The sequence below is a fragment of the Phalangium opilio genome, unplaced genomic scaffold (genome assembly GCF_054372755.1).
Source record: "Phalangium opilio isolate 3A_F unplaced genomic scaffold, DU_Popi_V2 ptg000024l_1, whole genome shotgun sequence".
NCBI lineage: Eukaryota > Metazoa > Arthropoda > Arachnida > Opiliones > Phalangiidae > Phalangium > Phalangium opilio.
Window position 1 is genome coordinate 11828768 of NW_028324155.1, and position 16420 is coordinate 11845187.

The following is a 16420-nucleotide window of genomic DNA, read 5'->3' on the forward strand; positions in this document are numbered from 1 at the left end:
AATAGCACTCTCGGCAACGGCCATATCACGCTGAAAACACCGGTTCTCGTCCGATAACCGAAGTTAAGCAGCGTCGAGCGCAGTCAGTACTTGGGAGGGAGACCACTTAGGAACACTGCGTGCCGTTGGCTTTTTCACTTTTTTTTCCTCTTTTAAATTCCTATAGATATGAAAAAAGAAAACATATTTTCTTTTCGTTATTGTTTTAAAAAGATGAAGGTCAATTTGTCTCACTTAATTTAAATTCGAATTATTATCTAACACTCTCGGCAACGGCCATATCACGCTGAAAACACCGGTTCTCGTCGGATCACCGAAGTTAAGCAGCGTCGAGCGCAGTCAGTACTTGGGAGGGAGACCACTTAGGAACACTGCGTTCCGTTGGCTTTTTCACTTTTTTTTCCTCTTTTAAATTCCAATAGATATGAAAAAAGCCAACATGTTTTCTTTTTGTTATTGTTTTAAAATGATGAAGGTTAATTTGTCTCACTTAATTTAAATTCGAATTATTAAATAAAACTCTCGGCAACGGCCATATCACGCTGAAAACACCGGTTCTCGTCCGATCACCGAAGTTAAGCAGCGTCGAGCGCAGTCAGTACTTGGGAGGGAGACCACTTAGGAACACTGCGTGCCGTTGGCTTTTTCACTTTTCTTTCCTCTTTTAAATTCCTATAGATATGAAAAAAGCAAACAAATTTTCTTTTTGTTATTGTTTTAAAAAGATGAAGGTCAATTTGTCTCACTTAATTTAAATTCGAATTATTATCTAGCACTCTCGGCAACGGCTATATCAAGCTGAAAACACCGGTTACCGTCCGATCACCGAAGTTAAGCAGCGTCGAGCGCAGTCAGTACTTAGAAACTCTGCGTGCCGTTGGCTTTTTCACTTTTGTTTCCTCTTTTAAATTCCATCAGATATGAAAAAAGCAAACTTATCTTCTTTTTGTTATTGTTTTATAAAGATGAAGGTTAATTAAATTCGAATTATTAAATAGCACTCTCGGCAACGGCCATATCACGCTGAAAACACCGGTTCTCGTCCGATAACCGAAGTTAAGCAGCGTCGAGCGCAGTCAGTACTTGGGAGGGAGACCACTTAGGAACACTGCGTGCCGTTGGCTTTTTCACTTTTTTTTCCTCTTTTAAATTCCTATAGATATGAAAAAAGAAAACATATTTTCTTTTCGTTATTGTTTTAAAAAGATGAAGGTCAATTTGTCTCACTTAATTTAAATTCGAATTATTATCTAACACTCTCGGCAACGGCCATATCACGCTGAAAACACCGGTTCTCGTCGGATCACCGAAGTTAAGCAGCGTCGAGCGCAGTCAGTACTTGGGAGGGAGACCACTTAGGAACACTGCGTTCCGTTGGCTTTTTCACTTTTTTTTCCTCTTTTAAATTCCAATAGATATGAAAAAAGCCAACATGTTTTCTTTTTGTTATTGTTTTAAAATGATGAAGGTTAATTTGTCTCACTTAATTTAAATTCGAATTATTAAATAAAACTCTCGGCAACGGCCATATCACGCTGAAAACACCGGTTCTCGTCCGATTACCGAAGTTAAGCAGCGTCGAGCGCATACAGTACTTGGGAATACTGCGTGCCGTTTGCTTTTTAACTTTTGTTTCCTCTTTCAAATTCCACCAGATATGAAAAAAGCAAACATATCTTCATTATGATATTGTTTTATAAAGATGAAAGCTAATTAAATTCAAATTATTAACTAGCACTCTCGGCAACGGCCATATCACGCTGAATACACCGGCTCTCGTCCGATAACCAAAGTTAAGCAGCGTCGAGCGCAGTCACTACTTGGGAGGGAGAACACTTAGGAACACTGCGTTCCGTTGGCTTTTTCACTTTTTTTTCCTCTTTTAAATTTTAATAGATATGAAAAAAGCAAACATGTTTTCTTTTTGTTATTGTTTTAAAATGATGAAGGTTAATTTGTCTCACTTAATTTAAATTCGAATTATTAACTAGCACCCTCGGCAACGGCCACATCACGCTGAAAACACCGGTTCACGTCCGATCACCGAAGTTAAGCAGCGTCGAGCGCATACAGTACTTGGGAGGGAGACCACTTAGGAACACTGCGTGCCGTTGGCTTTTTCACTTTTTTTTCCTCTTTTAAATTGCAATAGATATGAAAAAAGCAAACATATTTTCTTTTTGTTATTGTTTTAAAAAGATGAAGGTTAATTTGTCTCACTTAATTTAAATTCGAATTATTATCTAGCATTCTCGGCAACGGCCATATCACGCTGAAAACACCGGTTCTCGTCGGATCACCGAAGTTAAGCAGCGTCGAGCGCAGTCAGTACTTGGGAGGGAGACCACTTAGGAACACTGCGTGCCGTTGGCTTTTTCACTTTTTTTTTCCTCTTTTAAATTCCAATAGATATGAAAAAAGCAAACATATTTTCTTTTTGTTATTGTTTTAAAAAGATGGTCAATTTGTCTCACTTAATTTAAATTCGAATTATTATCTAGCACTCTCGGCAACGGCCATATCACGCTGAAAACACCGGTTCTCGTCCGATCACCGAAGTTAAGCAGCGTCGAGCGCAGTCAGTACTTGGGAGGGAGACCACTTAGGAACACTGCGTGCCGTTGGCTTTTTCACTTTTCTTTCCTCTTTTAAATTCCTATAGATATGAAAAAAGCAAACAAATTTTCTTTTTGTTATTGTTTTAAAAAGATGAAGGTCAATTTGTCTCACTTAATTTAAATTCGAATTATTATCTAGCACTCTCGGCAACGGCTATATCAAGCTGAAAACACCGGTTACCGTCCGATCACCGAAGTTAAGCAGCGTCGAGCGCAGTCAGTACTTAGAAACTCTGCGTGCCGTTGGCTTTTTCACTTTTGTTTCCTCTTTTAAATTCCATCAGATATGAAAAAAGCAAACTTATCTTCTTTTTGTTATTGTTTTATAAAGATGAAGGTTAATTAAATTCGAATTATTAAATAGCACTCTCGGCAACGGCCATATCACGCTGAAAACACCGGTTCTCGTCCGATAACCGAAGTTAAGCAGCGTCGAGCGCAGTCAGTACTTGGGAGGGAGACCACTTAGGAACACTGCGTGCCGTTGGCTTTTTCACTTTTTTTTCCTCTTTTAAATTCCTATAGATATGAAAAAAGAAAACATATTTTCTTTTCGTTATTGTTTTAAAAAGATGAAGGTCAATTTGTCTCACTTAATTTAAATTCGAATTATTATCTAACACTCTCGGCAACGGCCATATCACGCTGAAAACACCGGTTCTCGTCGGATCACCGAAGTTAAGCAGCGTCGAGCGCAGTCAGTACTTGGGAGGGAGACCACTTAGGAACACTGCGTTCCGTTGGCTTTTTCACTTTTTTTTCCTCTTTTAAATTCCAATAGATATGAAAAAAGCCAACATGTTTTCTTTTTGTTATTGTTTTAAAATGATGAAGGTTAATTTGTCTCACTTAATTTAAATTCGAATTATTAAATAAAACTCTCGGCAACGGCCATATCACGCTGAAAACACCGGTTCTCGTCCGATCACCGAAGTTAAGCAGCGTCGAGCGCAGTCAGTACTTGGGAGGGAGACCACTTAGGAACACTGCGTGCCGTTGGCTTTTTCACTTTTCTTTCCTCTTTTAAATTCCTATAGATATGAAAAAAGCAAACAAATTTTCTTTTTGTTATTGTTTTAAAAAGATGAAGGTCAATTTGTCTCACTTAATTTAAATTCGAATTATTATCTAGCACTCTCGGCAACGGCTATATCAAGCTGAAAACACCGGTTACCGTCCGATCACCGAAGTTAAGCAGCGTCGAGCGCAGTCAGTACTTAGAAACTCTGCGTGCCGTTGGCTTTTTCACTTTTGTTTCCTCTTTTAAATTCCATCAGATATGAAAAAAGCAAACTTATCTTCTTTTTGTTATTGTTTTATAAAGATGAAGGTTAATTAAATTCGAATTATTAAATAGCACTCTCGGCAACGGCCATATCACGCTGAAAACACCGGTTCTCGTCCGATAACCGAAGTTAAGCAGCGTCGAGCGCAGTCAGTACTTGGGAGGGAGACCACTTAGGAACACTGCGTGCCGTTGGCTTTTTCACTTTTTTTTCCTCTTTTAAATTCCTATAGATATGAAAAAAGAAAACATATTTTCTTTTCGTTATTGTTTTAAAAAGATGAAGGTCAATTTGTCTCACTTAATTTAAATTCGAATTATTATCTAACACTCTCGGCAACGGCCATATCACGCTGAAAACACCGGTTCTCGTCGGATCACCGAAGTTAAGCAGCGTCGAGCGCAGTCAGTACTTGGGAGGGAGACCACTTAGGAACACTGCGTTCCGTTGGCTTTTTCACTTTTTTTTCCTCTTTTAAATTCCAATAGATATGAAAAAAGCCAACATGTTTTCTTTTTGTTATTGTTTTAAAATGATGAAGGTTAATTTGTCTCACTTAATTTAAATTCGAATTATTAAATAAAACTCTCGGCAACGGCCATATCACGCTGAAAACACCGGTTCTCGTCCGATTACCGAAGTTAAGCAGCGTCGAGCGCATACAGTACTTGGGAATACTGCGTGCCGTTTGCTTTTTAACTTTTGTTTCCTCTTTCAAATTCCACCAGATATGAAAAAAGCAAACATATCTTCATTATGATATTGTTTTATAAAGATGAAAGCTAATTAAATTCAAATTATTAACTAGCACTCTCGGCAACGGCCATATCACGCTGAATACACCGGCTCTCGTCCGATAACCAAAGTTAAGCAGCGTCGAGCGCAGTCACTACTTGGGAGGGAGAACACTTAGGAACACTGCGTTCCGTTGGCTTTTTCACTTTTTTTTCCTCTTTTAAATTTTAATAGATATGAAAAAAGCAAACATGTTTTCTTTTTGTTATTGTTTTAAAATGATGAAGGTTAATTTGTCTCACTTAATTTAAATTCGAATTATTAACTAGCACCCTCGGCAACGGCCACATCACGCTGAAAACACCGGTTCACGTCCGATCACCGAAGTTAAGCAGCGTCGAGCGCATACAGTACTTGGGAGGGAGACCACTTAGGAACACTGCGTGCCGTTGGCTTTTTCACTTTTTTTTCCTCTTTTAAATTCCAATAGATATGCAAAAAGCAAACATAACTTCTTTATGTTATTGTTTTATAAAGATGAAAGTAAATTAAATTCAAATTATTAACTAGCACTCTCGGCAACGGCCATATCACGCTGAATACACCGGTTCTCGTCCGATAACCGAAGTTAAGCAGCGTCGATCGCAGTCAGTACGTGGGAGGGAGACCACTTAGGAACACTGCGTGCCGTTGGCTTTTTCACTTTTTTTTCCTCTTTTAAATTCCAATAGATATGAAAAAAGCAAACATATTTTCTTTTTGTTATTGTTTTAAAAAGATGAAGTTCAATTTGTCTCACTTAATTTAAATTCGAATTATTATCTAGCACTCTCGGCAACGGCCATATCACGCTGAAAACACCGGTTCTCGTCGGATCACCGAAGTTAAGCAGCGTCGAGCGCAGTCAGTACTTGGGAGGGAGACCACTTAGGAACACTGCGTGCCGTTGGCTTTTTCACTTTTTTTTCCTCTTTTAAATTCCAATAGATATGAAAAAAGCCAACATGTTTTCTTTTTGTTATTGTTTTAAAATGATGAGGGTTAATTTGTCTCACTTAATTTAAATTCGAATTATTAAAAAAAACTCTCGGCAACGGCCATATCACGCTGAAAACACCGGTTCTCGTCCGATTACCGAAGTTAAGCAGCGTCGAGCGCATACAGTACTTGGGAATACTGCGTGCCGTTTGCTTTTTAACTTTTGTTACCTCTTTCAAATTCCACCAGATATGAAAAAAGCAAACATATCTTCATTATGATATTGTTTTATAAAGATGAAAGTTAATTAAATTCAAATTATTAACTAGCACTCTCGGCAACGGCCATATCACGCTGAATACACCGGTTCTCGTCCGATAACCGAAGTTAAGCAGCGTCGAGCGCAGTCACTACTTGGGAGGGAGACCACTTAGGAACACTGCGTTCCGTTGGCTTTTTCACTTTTTTTTCCTCTTTTAAATTTTAATAGATATGAAAAAAAGCAAACATGTTTTCTTTTTGTTATTGTTTTAAAATGATGAAGGTTAATTTGTCTCACTTAATTTAAATTCGAATTATTAACTAGCACCCTCGGCAACGGCCACATCACGCTGAAAACACCGGTTCACGTCCGATCACCGAAGTTAAGCAGCGTCGAGCGCATACAGTACTTGGGAGGGAGACCACGTAGGAACACTGCGTGCCGTTGGCTTTTTCACTTTTTTTTCCTCTTTTAAATTCCAATAGATATGCAAAAAGCAAACATAACTTCTTTTTGTTATTGTTTTATAAAGATGAAAGTAAATTAAATTCAAATTATTAACTAGCACTCTCGGCAACGGCCATATCACGCTGAATACACCGGTTCTCGTCCGATAACCGAAGTTAAGCAGCGTCGAGCGCAGTCACTACTTGGGAGGGAGACCACTTAGGAACACTGCGTTCCGTTGGCTTTTTCACTTTTTTTTCCTCTTTTAAATTTTAATAGATATGAAAAAAGCAAACATGTTTTCTTTTTGTTATTGTTTTCAAATGATGAAGGTTACAATACAATAACAAAAAGAAGACATGTTTGCTTTTTTATATCAGGTGGAATTTCAAAGAGGAAATAAAAGTTTGAAAGCCAACGGTACGCAGAGTTTCCAAGTACTGATTGCGCTCGACGCTGCTTAACTTCGGGGATCGGACGAGAACCGATGTTTTCAGCGTGATATGGCCGTTGCCAAGAGTGCTAGATAATAATTCGAATTTAAATTAAGTGAGACGAATTGACCTTCATCTTTTTAAAACAATAACAAAAAGAAAATATGTTAGCTTTTTTCATATCTATAGGAATTTAAAAGAGGAAAAAAAAGTGAAAAAGCCAACGGCACGCAGTGTTCCTAAGTGGTCTCCCTCCCAAGTACTGACTGCGCTCGACGCTGCTTAACTTCGGTGATCCGACGAGAACCGGTGTTTTCAGCGTGATATGGCCGTTGCCGAGAGTGCTGGATAATAATTCGAATTTAAATTAAGTGAGACAAATTGACCATCTTTTTAAAACCATAACAAAAAGAAAATATGTTTGCTTTTTTCATATCTAAAGGAATTTAAAAGAGGAAAAAAATGTGAAAAAGCCAACGGCACGCAGTGTTCGTAAGTGGTCTCCTCCCAAGTACTGACTGCGCTCGACGCTGCTTAACTTCGGTGCTCGGACGAGAACCGGTGTTTTCAGCGTGATATGGCCGTTGCCGAGAGTGCTATTTAATAATTCGAATTTAAATTAAGTGAGACAAATTAACCTTCATCTTTTTAAAACAATAACAAAAAGAAAATATGTTGGCTTTTTTCATATCTATTGGAATTTAAAAGAGGAAAAAAAAGTGAAAAAGCCAACGGCACGCAGTGTTCCTAAGTGGTCTCCCTCCCAAGTACTGACTGCGCTCGACGCTGCTTAACTTCGGTGATCCGACGAGAACCGGTGTTTTCAGCGTGATATGGCCGTTGCCGAGAGTGCTGGATAATAATTCGAATTTAAATTAAGTGAGACAAATTGACCTTCATCTTTTTAAAACCATAACAAAAAGAAAATATGTTTGCTTTTTTCATATCTATAGGAATTTAAAAGAGGAAAAAAATGTGAAAAAGCCAACGGCACGCAGTGTTCGTAAGTGGTCTCCTCCCAAGTACTGACTGCGCTCGACGCTGCTTAACTTCGGTGATCGGACGAGAACCGGTGTTTTCAGAGTGATATGGCCGTTGCCGAGAGTGCTATTTAATAATTCGAATTTAAATTAAGTGAGACAAATTAACCTTCATCTTTTTAAAACAATAACAAAAAGAAAATATGTTTGCTTTTTTCATATCTATAGGAATTTAAAAGAGGAAAAAAAGTGAAAAAGCCAACGGCACGCAGTGTTCCTAAGTGGTCTCCCTCCCAAGTACTGACTGCGCTCGACGCTGCTTAACTTCGGTTATCGGACGAGAACCGGAGTATTCAGCGTGATATGGCCGTTGCCGAGAGTGCTAGTTAATAATTTGAATTTAATTAACTTTCATCTTTATGAAACAATAACAAAAAAGAAGATATGTTTGCTTTTTTCATATCTGGTGGAATTTAAAAGAGGAAACAAAAGTGAAAAAGCAAACGGCACGCAGTATTCCCAAGTACTGTATGCGCTCGACGCTGCTTAACTTCGGTGATCGGACGTGAACCGGTGTTTTTAGCGTGATATGGCCGTTGCCGAGAGTGCTAGTTAATAATTCGAATTTAAATTCAGTGAGACAAATTAACCTTCATAATTTTAAAACAATAACAAAAAGAAAACATGTTTGCTTTTTTCATATCTATTAAAATTTAAAAGAGGAAAAAGAAGTGAAAAAGCCAACGGCACGCAGTGTTCCTAAGTGGTCTCCCTCCCAAGTAGTGACTGCGCTCGACGCTGCTTAACTTCGGTTATCGGACGAGAACCGGAGTATTCAGCGTGATATGGCCGTTGCCGAGAGTGCTAGTTAATAATTTGAATTTAATTAACTTTCATCTTTATAAAACAATAACAAAGAGAAGATATGTTTCCTTTTTTCATATCTGGTGGAATATAAAAGAGGAAACAAAAGTGAAAAAGCAAACGGCACGCAGTATTCCCAAGTACTGTATGCGCTCGACGCTGCTTTACTTCGGTGATCGGAAGTGAACCGGTGTTTTCAGCGTGATATGGCCGTTGCCGAAAGTGCTAGTTAATAATTCGAATTTAAATTAAGTGAGACAAATTAACCTTCATCATTTTAAAACAATAACAAAAAGAAAACATGTTTGCTTTTTTCATATCTATTAAAATTTAAAAGAGGAATAAAAAGTGAAAAAGCCAACGGCACGCAGTGTTCCTAAGTGGTCTCCCTCCCAAGTTGTGACTGTGCTCGACGCTGCTTAACTTCGGTTATCGGACGAGAACCGGTGTATTCAGCGTGATATGGCCGTTGCCGAGAGTGCTAGTTAATAATTTGAATTTAATTAACTTTCATCTTTATAAAACAATAACAAAGAGAAGATATGTTTGCTTTTTTCATATCTGGTGGAATTTAAAAGAGGAAACAAAAGTGAAAAAGAAACGGCACGCAGTATTCCCAAGTACTGTATGCGCTCGACGCTGCTTTACTTCGGTGATCGGAAGTGAACCGGTGTTTTCAGCGTGATATGGCCGTTGCCGAGAGTGCTATTTAATAATTCGAATTTAAATTAAGTGAGACAAATTAACCTTCATCTTTTTAAAACAATAACAAAAAGAAAATATGTTGGCTTTTTTCATATCTATTGGAATTTAAAAGAGGAAAAAAAAGTGAAAAAGCCAACGGCACGCAGTGTTCCTAAGTGGTCTCCCTCCCAAGTACTGACTGCGCTCGACGCTGCTTAACTTCGGTGATCCGACGAGAACCGGTGTTTTCAGCGTGATATGGCCGTTGCCGAGAGTGCTGGATAATAATTCGAATTTAAATTAAGTGAGACAAATTGACCTTCATCTTTTTAAAACCATAACAAAAAGAAAATATGTTTGCTTTTTTCATATCTATAGGAATTTAAAAGAGGAAAAAAATGTGAAAAAGCCAACGGCACGCAGTGTTCGTAAGTGGTCTCCTCCCAAGTACTGACTGCGCTCGACGCTGCTTAACTTCGGTGATCGGACGAGAACCGGTGTTTTCAGAGTGATATGGCCGTTGCCGAGAGTGCTATTTAATAATTCGAATTTAAATTAAGTGAGACAAATTAACCTTCATCTTTTTAAAACAATAACAAAAAGAAAATATGTTTGCTTTTTTCATATCTATAGGAATTTAAAAGAGGAAAAAAAGTGAAAAAGCCAACGGCACGATGTGTTCCTAAGTGGTCTCCCTCCCAAGTACTGACTGCGCTCGACGCTGCTTAACTTCGGTTATCGGACGAGAACCGGAGTATTCAGCGTGATATGGCCGTTGCCGAGAGTGCTAGTTAATAATTTGAATTTAATTAACTTTCATCTTTATGAAACAATAACAAAAAAGAAGATATGTTTGCTTTTTTCATATCTGGTGGAATTTAAAAGAGGAAACAAAAGTGAAAAAGCAAACGGCACGCAGTATTCCCAAGTACTGTATGCGCTCGACGCTGCTTAACTTCGGTGATCGGACGTGAACCGGTGTTTTTAGCGTGATATGGCCGTTGCCGAGAGTGCTAGTTAATAATTCGAATTTAAATTCAGTGAGACAAATTAACCTTCATAATTTTAAAACAATAACAAAAAGAAAACATGTTTGCTTTTTTCATATCTATTAAAATTTAAAAGAGGAAAAAGAAGTGAAAAAGCCAACGGCACGCAGTGTTCCTAAGTGGTCTCCCTCCCAAGTAGTGACTGCGCTCGACGCTGCTTAACTTCGGTTATCGGACGAGAACCGGTGTATTCAGCGTGATATGGCCGTTGCCGAGAGTGCTAGTTAATAATTTGAATTTAATTAACTTTCATCTTTATAAAACAATAACAAAGAGAAGATATGTTTGCTTTTTTCATCTCTGGTGGAATTTAAAAGAGGAAACAAAAGTGAAAAAGAAACGGCACGCAGTATTCCCAAGTACTGTATGCGCTCGACGCTGCTTTACTTCGGTGATCGGAAGTGAACCGGTGTTTTCAGCGTGATATGGCCGTTGCCGAGAGTGCTAGTTAATAATTCGAATTTAAATTAAGTGAGACAAATTAACCTTCATCATTTTAAAACAATAACAAAAAGAAAACGTGTTTGCTTTTTTCATATCTATTAAAATTTAAAAGAGGAAAAAAAAGTGAAAAAGCCAACGGCACGCAGTGTTCTTAAGTGGTCTCGCTCCCAAGTAGTGACTGCGCTCGACGCTGCTTAACTTCGGTTATCGGACGAGAACCGGAGTATTCAGCGTGATATGGCCGTTGCCGAGAGTGCTAGTTAATAATTTGAATTTAATTAACTTTCATCTTTATGAAACAATAACAAAAAGGAAGATATGTTTGCTTTTTTCATATCTGGTGGAATTTAAAAGAGGAAACAAAAGTGAAAAAGCAAACGGCACGCAGTATTCCCAAGTACTGTATGCGCTCGACGCTGCTTAACTTCGGTGATCGGACGTGAACCGGTGTTTTCAGCGTGATATGGCCGTTGCCGAGAGTGCTAGTTAATAATTCGAATTTAAATTAAGTGAGACAAATTAACCTTCATCATTTTAAAACAATAACAAAAAGAAAACGTGTTTGCTTTTTTCATATCTATTAAAATTTAAAAGAGGAAAAAAAGTGAAAAAGCCAACGGCACGCAGTGTTCCTAAGTGGTCTCCCTCCCAAGTAGTGACTGCGCTCGACGCTGCTTACCTTCGGTTATCGGACGAGAACCGGTGTATTCAGCGTGCTATGGCCCTTGCCGAGAGTGCTAGTTAATAATTTAAATTTAATTAACTTTCATCTTTATAAAACAATAACAAAAAAGAAGATATGTTTGATATTTCATATCTGGCGGAATTTAAAAGAGGAAACAAAAGTGAAAAAGCAAACGGCACGCAGTATTCCCAAGTACTGTATGCGCTCGACGCTGCTTAACTTCGGTGATCGGACGTGAACCGGTGTTTTCAGCGTGATATGGCCGTTGCCGAGAGTGCTAGTTAATAATTCGAATTTAAATTAAGTGAGACAAATTAACCTTCATCATTTTAAAACAATAACAAAAAGAAAACGTGTTTGCTTTTTTCATATCTATTAAAATTTAAAAGAGGAAAAAAAAGTGAAAAAGCCAACGGCACGCAGTGTTCTTAAGTGGTCTCGCTCCCAAGTAGTGACTGCGCTCGACGCTGCTTAACTTCGGTTATCGGACGAGAACCGGAGTATTCAGCGTGATATGGCCAATGCCGAGAGTGCTAGTTAATAATTTGAATTTAATTAACTTTCATCTTTATAAAACAATAACAAAAAGAAGATATGTTTGCTTTTTTCATATCTGGTGGAATTTAAAAGAGGAAACAAAAGTGAAAAAGCAAACGGCACGCAGTATTCCTAAGTGGTCTCCCACCCAAGTAGTGACTGCGCTCGACGCTGCTTAACTTCGGTTATCGGACGAGAACCGGTGTATTCAGCGTGTTATGGCCGTTGCCGAGAGTGCTAGTTAATAATTTGAATTAAATTAACTTTCATCTTTATGAAACAATAACAAAAATGAAGATATGTTGGCTTTTTTCATATCTGGTGGAATTTAAAAGAGGAAACAAAAGTGAAAAAGCAAACGGCACGCAGTATTCCCAAGTACTGTATGCGCTCGACGCTGCTTAACTTCGGTGATCGGACGTGAACCGGTGTTTTTAGCGTGATATGGCCGTTGCCGAGAGTGCTAGTTAATAATTCGAATTTAAATTAAGTGAGACAAATTAACCTTCATAACTTTAAAACAATAACAAAAAGAAAACATGTTTGCTTTCTTCATATCTATTAAAATTTAAAAGAAGAAAAAGAAGTGAAAAAGCCAACGGCACGCAGTGTTCCTAAGTGGTCTCCCTCCCAAGTAGTGACTGCGCTCGACGCTGCTTAACTTCAGTGATCGGACGTGAACCGGTGTTTTCAGCGTGATATGGCCGTTGCCGAGAGTGCTAGTTAATAATTCGAATTTAAATTATGTGAGACAAATTAACCTTCATCATTTTAAAACAATAACAAAAAGAAAACGTGTTTGCTTTTTTCATATCTATTAAAATTTAAAAGAGGAAAAAAAAGTGAAAAAGCCAACGGCACGCAGTGTTCCTAAGTGGTCTCCCTCCCAAGTAGTGACTGCGCTCGACGCTGCTTAACTTCGGTTATCGGACGAGAACCGGTGTATTTAGCGTGCTATGGCCCTTGCCGAGAGTGCTAGTTAATAATTTAAATTTAATTAACTTTCATCTTTATAAAACAATAACAAAAAAGAAGATATGTTTGATATTTCATATCTGGCGGAATTTAAAAGAGGAAACAAAAGTGAAAAAGCAAACGGCACGCAGTATTCCCAAGTACTGTATGCGCTCGACGCTGCTTAACTTCGGTGATCGGACGTGAACCGGTGTTTTCAGCGTGATATGGCCGTTGCCGAGAGTGCTAGTTAATAATTCGAATTTAAATTAAGTGAGACAAATTAACCTTCATCCTTTTAAAACAATAACAAAAAGAAAACGTGTTTGCTTTTTTCATATCTATTAAAATTTAAAAGAGGAAAAAAAAGTGAAAAAGCCAACGGCACGCAGTGTTCTTAAGTGGTCTCGCTCCCAAGTAGTGACTGCGCTCGACGCTGCTTAACTTCGGTTATCGGACGAGAACCGGAGTATTCAGCGTGATATGGCCGTTGCCGAGAGTGCTAGTTAATAATATGAATTTAATTAACTTTCATCTTTATGAAACAATAACAAAAAGGAAGATATGTTTGCTTTTTTCATATCTGGTGGAATTTAAAAGAGGAAACAAAAGTGAAAAAGCAAACGGCACGCAGTATTCCCAAGTACTGTATGCGCTCGACGCTGCTTAACTTCGGTGATCGGACGTGAACCGGTGTTTTCAGCGTGATATGGCCGTTGCCGAGAGTGCTAGTTAATAATTCGAATTTAAATTAAGTGAGACAAATTAACCTTCATCATTTTAAAACAATAACAAAAAGAAAACGTGTTTGCTTTTTTCATATCTATTAAAATTTAAAAGAGGAAAAAAAAGTGAAAAAGCAGACGGCACGCAGTGTTCCTAAGTGTTCTCCCTCCCAAGTAGTGACTGCGCTCGACGCTGCTTAACTTCGGTTATCGGACGAGAACCGGTGTATTCAGCGTGCTATGGCCCTTGCCGAGAGTGCTAGTTAATAATTTAAATTTAATTAACTTTCATCTTTATAAAACAACAAAAAAGAAGATATGTTTGATATTTCATATCTGGCGGAATTTAAAAGAGGAAACAAAAGTGAAAAAGCAAACGGCACGCAGTATTCCCAAGTACTGTATGCGCTCGACGCTGCTTAACTTCGGTGATCGGACGTGAACCGGTGTTTTCAGCGTGATATGGCCGTTGCCGAGAGTGCTAGTTAATAATTCGAATTTAAATTAAGTGAGACAAATTAACCTTCATCATTTTAAAACAATAACAAAAAGAAATCGTGTTTGCTTTTTTCATATCTATTAAAATTTAAAAGAGGAAAAAAAAGTGAAAAAGCCAACGGCACGCAGTGTTCCTAAGTGGTCTCCCTCCCAAGTAGTGACTGCGCTCGACGCTGCTTAACTTCGGTTATCGGACGAGAACCGGTGTTTTCAGCGTGATATGGCCGTTGCTGAGAGTGCTAGTTAATAATTCGAATTTAAAGTAAGTGAGACAAATTAACCTTCATCATTTTAAAACAATAACAAAAAGAAAACGTGTTTGCTTTTTTCATATCTATTAAAATTTAAAAGAGGAAAAAAAAGTGAAAAAGCCAACGGCACGCAGTGTTCCTAAGTGGTCTCCCTCCCAAGTAGTGACTGCGCTCGACGCTGCTTAACTTCGGTTATCGGACGAGAACCGGTGTATTCAGCGTGATATGGCCCTTGCCGAGAGTGCTAGTTAATAATTTAAATTTAATTAACTTTCATCTTTATAAAACAATAACAAAAAAGAAGATATGTTTGATATTTCATATCTGGCGGAATTTAAAAGAGGAAACAAAAGTGAAAAAGCAAACGGCACGCAGTATTCCCAAGTACTGACTGCGCTCGACGCTGCTTAACTTCGGTGATCCGACGAGAACCGGTGTTTTCAGCGTGATATGGTCGTTGCCGAGAGTGCTAGTTAATAATTCGAATTTAAATTAAGTGAGACAAATTAACCTTCATCATTTTAAAACAATAACAAAAAGAAAACCTGTTTGCTTTTTACATATCTATTAAAATTTAAAAGAGGAAAAAAAGTGAAAAAGCCAACGGCACGCAGTGATCCTAAGTTGTCTCCCTCCCAAGTAATGACTGCGCTCGACGCTGCTTAACTTCGGTTATGGGACGAGAATCGGTGTATTCAGCGTGATATGGCCGTTGCCGAGAGTGCTAGTTAATAATTTGAATTTCATTAACTTTCATCTTTATAAAACAATAACAAAAAGAAGATATGTTTGCTTTTTTCATATCTGGTGGAATTTGAAATAGGAAACAAAAGTGAAAAAGCCAACGGCACGCATTATTCCCAAGTACTGTATGCGCTCGACGCTGCTTAACTTCGATTATCGGACGTGAACCGGTGTTTTCAGCGTGATATGGCCGTTGCCGAGAGTGCTAGTTAATAATTCGAATTTAAATTAAGTGAGACAAATTAACCTTCATCATTTTAAAACAATAACAAAAAGAAAACGTGTTTGCTTTTTTCATATCTATTAAAATTTAAAAGAGGAAACAAATGTGAAAAAGCCAACGGCACGCAGTATTCCCAAGTACTGTATGCGCTCGACGCTGCTTAACTTCGGTGATCGGACGTGAACCGGTGTTTTCAGCGTGATATGGCCGTTGCCGAGAGTGCTAGTTAATAATTCGAATTTAAATTAAGTGAGACAAATTAACCTTCATCATTTTAAAACAATAACAAAAAGAAAACCTGTTTGCTTTTTACATATCTATTAAAATTTAAAAGAGGAAAAAAAAGTGAAAAAGCCAACGGCACGCAGTGTTCCTAAGTGGTCTCCCTCCCAAGTAATGACTGCGCTCGACGCTGCTTAACTTCGGTTATCGGACGAGAACCGGTGTATTCAGCGTGATATGGCCGTTGCCGAGAATGCTAGTTAATAATTTGAATTTAATTAACTTTCTTCTTTATCAAACAATAACAAAAAGAAGATATGTTTGCTTTTTTCATGTCTGGTGGAATTTAAAAGAGGAAACAAAAGTGAAAAAGCAAACGGCACGCAGTATTCCCAAGTACTGTATGCGCTCGACGCTGCTTAACTTCGGTGATCGGACGTGAACCGGTGTTTTCAGCGTGATATGGCCGTTGCCGAGAGTGCTAGTTAATAATTCGAATTTAAATTAAGTGAGACAAATTAACCTTCATAATTTTAAAACAATAACAAAAAGAAAACCTGTTTGCTTTTTACATATCTATTAAAATTTAAAAGAGGAAAAAAAAAGTGAAAAAACCAACGGCAAGCAGTGATTCTAAGTGGTCTCCCTCCCAAGTAATGACTGCGCTCGACGCTGCTTAACTTCGGCTATGGGACGAGAATCGGTGTATACAGCGTGATATGGCTGTTGCCGAGAGTGCTAGTTAATAATTTGAATTTAATTAACTTTCATCTTTATAAAACAACAAAAAGAAGATATGT

General features: G+C 38.2%; 12 non-coding genes and 36 pseudogenes across 12 annotated transcripts; 19 read left to right on the plus strand and 29 right to left on the minus strand.

The window, feature by feature from the left end:
* Positions 1–12: 12 nt before the first annotated feature.
* On the plus strand, positions 13–131 carry LOC149694285 (5S ribosomal RNA). Its single transcript, XR_016383336.1, has one exon. It is a non-coding gene; the product is annotated as a 5S ribosomal RNA (ribosomal RNA).
* Positions 132–268: 137 nt separating this feature from the next.
* On the plus strand, positions 269–387 carry LOC149694286 (5S ribosomal RNA; annotated as a pseudogene).
* Positions 388–524: 137 nt separating this feature from the next.
* Positions 525–643, plus strand: LOC149694287 (5S ribosomal RNA). The gene has a single exon (XR_016383066.1). It is a non-coding gene; the product is annotated as a 5S ribosomal RNA (ribosomal RNA).
* A 362-nt stretch (positions 644–1005) lies between these two features.
* LOC149694288 (5S ribosomal RNA) lies at positions 1006–1124 on the plus strand. The gene has a single exon (XR_016383337.1). It is a non-coding gene; the product is annotated as a 5S ribosomal RNA (ribosomal RNA).
* Positions 1125–1261: 137 nt separating this feature from the next.
* On the plus strand, positions 1262–1380 carry LOC149694289 (5S ribosomal RNA; annotated as a pseudogene).
* Positions 1381–1998: 618 nt separating this feature from the next.
* On the plus strand, positions 1999–2117 carry LOC149694290 (5S ribosomal RNA; annotated as a pseudogene).
* Positions 2118–2254: 137 nt separating this feature from the next.
* On the plus strand, positions 2255–2373 carry LOC149694291 (5S ribosomal RNA). Its single transcript, XR_016383219.1, has one exon. It is a non-coding gene; the product is annotated as a 5S ribosomal RNA (ribosomal RNA).
* Positions 2374–2508: 135 nt separating this feature from the next.
* Positions 2509–2627, plus strand: LOC149694292 (5S ribosomal RNA). The gene has a single exon (XR_016383067.1). It is a non-coding gene; the product is annotated as a 5S ribosomal RNA (ribosomal RNA).
* A 362-nt stretch (positions 2628–2989) lies between these two features.
* On the plus strand, positions 2990–3108 carry LOC149694293 (5S ribosomal RNA). The gene has a single exon (XR_016383338.1). It is a non-coding gene; the product is annotated as a 5S ribosomal RNA (ribosomal RNA).
* Positions 3109–3245: 137 nt separating this feature from the next.
* On the plus strand, positions 3246–3364 carry LOC149694294 (5S ribosomal RNA; annotated as a pseudogene).
* Positions 3365–3501: 137 nt separating this feature from the next.
* On the plus strand, positions 3502–3620 carry LOC149694295 (5S ribosomal RNA). Its single transcript, XR_016383068.1, has one exon. It is a non-coding gene; the product is annotated as a 5S ribosomal RNA (ribosomal RNA).
* Positions 3621–3982: 362 nt separating this feature from the next.
* LOC149694296 (5S ribosomal RNA) lies at positions 3983–4101 on the plus strand. The gene has a single exon (XR_016383339.1). It is a non-coding gene; the product is annotated as a 5S ribosomal RNA (ribosomal RNA).
* Positions 4102–4238: 137 nt separating this feature from the next.
* On the plus strand, positions 4239–4357 carry LOC149694297 (5S ribosomal RNA; annotated as a pseudogene).
* Positions 4358–4975: 618 nt separating this feature from the next.
* LOC149694298 (5S ribosomal RNA) lies at positions 4976–5094 on the plus strand (annotated as a pseudogene).
* A 122-nt stretch (positions 5095–5216) lies between these two features.
* On the plus strand, positions 5217–5335 carry LOC149694299 (5S ribosomal RNA; annotated as a pseudogene).
* Positions 5336–5472: 137 nt separating this feature from the next.
* LOC149694300 (5S ribosomal RNA) lies at positions 5473–5591 on the plus strand. The gene has a single exon (XR_016383220.1). It is a non-coding gene; the product is annotated as a 5S ribosomal RNA (ribosomal RNA).
* A 362-nt stretch (positions 5592–5953) lies between these two features.
* On the plus strand, positions 5954–6072 carry LOC149694301 (5S ribosomal RNA; annotated as a pseudogene).
* A 138-nt stretch (positions 6073–6210) lies between these two features.
* Positions 6211–6329, plus strand: LOC149694302 (5S ribosomal RNA; annotated as a pseudogene).
* Positions 6330–6451: 122 nt separating this feature from the next.
* Positions 6452–6570, plus strand: LOC149694303 (5S ribosomal RNA; annotated as a pseudogene).
* A 408-nt stretch (positions 6571–6978) lies between these two features.
* On the minus strand, positions 6979–7097 carry LOC149694304 (5S ribosomal RNA). Its single transcript, XR_016383221.1, has one exon. It is a non-coding gene; the product is annotated as a 5S ribosomal RNA (ribosomal RNA).
* Positions 7098–7231: 134 nt separating this feature from the next.
* Positions 7232–7349, minus strand: LOC149694305 (5S ribosomal RNA; annotated as a pseudogene).
* A 137-nt stretch (positions 7350–7486) lies between these two features.
* LOC149694306 (5S ribosomal RNA) lies at positions 7487–7605 on the minus strand. The gene has a single exon (XR_016383223.1). It is a non-coding gene; the product is annotated as a 5S ribosomal RNA (ribosomal RNA).
* A 137-nt stretch (positions 7606–7742) lies between these two features.
* Positions 7743–7860, minus strand: LOC149694307 (5S ribosomal RNA; annotated as a pseudogene).
* Positions 7861–7996: 136 nt separating this feature from the next.
* LOC149694308 (5S ribosomal RNA) lies at positions 7997–8115 on the minus strand (annotated as a pseudogene).
* A 363-nt stretch (positions 8116–8478) lies between these two features.
* LOC149694309 (5S ribosomal RNA) lies at positions 8479–8597 on the minus strand (annotated as a pseudogene).
* A 362-nt stretch (positions 8598–8959) lies between these two features.
* On the minus strand, positions 8960–9078 carry LOC149694310 (5S ribosomal RNA; annotated as a pseudogene).
* Positions 9079–9439: 361 nt separating this feature from the next.
* On the minus strand, positions 9440–9558 carry LOC149694311 (5S ribosomal RNA). Its single transcript, XR_016383224.1, has one exon. It is a non-coding gene; the product is annotated as a 5S ribosomal RNA (ribosomal RNA).
* Positions 9559–9695: 137 nt separating this feature from the next.
* LOC149694312 (5S ribosomal RNA) lies at positions 9696–9813 on the minus strand (annotated as a pseudogene).
* A 136-nt stretch (positions 9814–9949) lies between these two features.
* On the minus strand, positions 9950–10068 carry LOC149694313 (5S ribosomal RNA; annotated as a pseudogene).
* A 363-nt stretch (positions 10069–10431) lies between these two features.
* On the minus strand, positions 10432–10550 carry LOC149694314 (5S ribosomal RNA; annotated as a pseudogene).
* A 361-nt stretch (positions 10551–10911) lies between these two features.
* On the minus strand, positions 10912–11030 carry LOC149694315 (5S ribosomal RNA; annotated as a pseudogene).
* Positions 11031–11153: 123 nt separating this feature from the next.
* On the minus strand, positions 11154–11256 carry LOC149694316 (5S ribosomal RNA; annotated as a pseudogene).
* A 136-nt stretch (positions 11257–11392) lies between these two features.
* On the minus strand, positions 11393–11511 carry LOC149694317 (5S ribosomal RNA; annotated as a pseudogene).
* Positions 11512–11633: 122 nt separating this feature from the next.
* Positions 11634–11736, minus strand: LOC149694318 (5S ribosomal RNA; annotated as a pseudogene).
* Positions 11737–11873: 137 nt separating this feature from the next.
* LOC149694319 (5S ribosomal RNA) lies at positions 11874–11992 on the minus strand (annotated as a pseudogene).
* Positions 11993–12114: 122 nt separating this feature from the next.
* On the minus strand, positions 12115–12233 carry LOC149694320 (5S ribosomal RNA; annotated as a pseudogene).
* A 363-nt stretch (positions 12234–12596) lies between these two features.
* On the minus strand, positions 12597–12715 carry LOC149694321 (5S ribosomal RNA; annotated as a pseudogene).
* Positions 12716–12852: 137 nt separating this feature from the next.
* LOC149694322 (5S ribosomal RNA) lies at positions 12853–12971 on the minus strand (annotated as a pseudogene).
* A 122-nt stretch (positions 12972–13093) lies between these two features.
* Positions 13094–13196, minus strand: LOC149694323 (5S ribosomal RNA; annotated as a pseudogene).
* Positions 13197–13333: 137 nt separating this feature from the next.
* LOC149694324 (5S ribosomal RNA) lies at positions 13334–13452 on the minus strand (annotated as a pseudogene).
* Positions 13453–13575: 123 nt separating this feature from the next.
* Positions 13576–13678, minus strand: LOC149694325 (5S ribosomal RNA; annotated as a pseudogene).
* Positions 13679–14053: 375 nt separating this feature from the next.
* On the minus strand, positions 14054–14156 carry LOC149694326 (5S ribosomal RNA; annotated as a pseudogene).
* Positions 14157–14293: 137 nt separating this feature from the next.
* LOC149694327 (5S ribosomal RNA) lies at positions 14294–14412 on the minus strand (annotated as a pseudogene).
* A 137-nt stretch (positions 14413–14549) lies between these two features.
* On the minus strand, positions 14550–14668 carry LOC149694328 (5S ribosomal RNA; annotated as a pseudogene).
* A 602-nt stretch (positions 14669–15270) lies between these two features.
* On the minus strand, positions 15271–15373 carry LOC149694329 (5S ribosomal RNA; annotated as a pseudogene).
* A 137-nt stretch (positions 15374–15510) lies between these two features.
* On the minus strand, positions 15511–15613 carry LOC149694330 (5S ribosomal RNA; annotated as a pseudogene).
* A 137-nt stretch (positions 15614–15750) lies between these two features.
* On the minus strand, positions 15751–15869 carry LOC149694331 (5S ribosomal RNA; annotated as a pseudogene).
* A 122-nt stretch (positions 15870–15991) lies between these two features.
* On the minus strand, positions 15992–16094 carry LOC149694332 (5S ribosomal RNA; annotated as a pseudogene).
* Between the last annotated feature and the right edge of the window lie 326 nt (positions 16095–16420).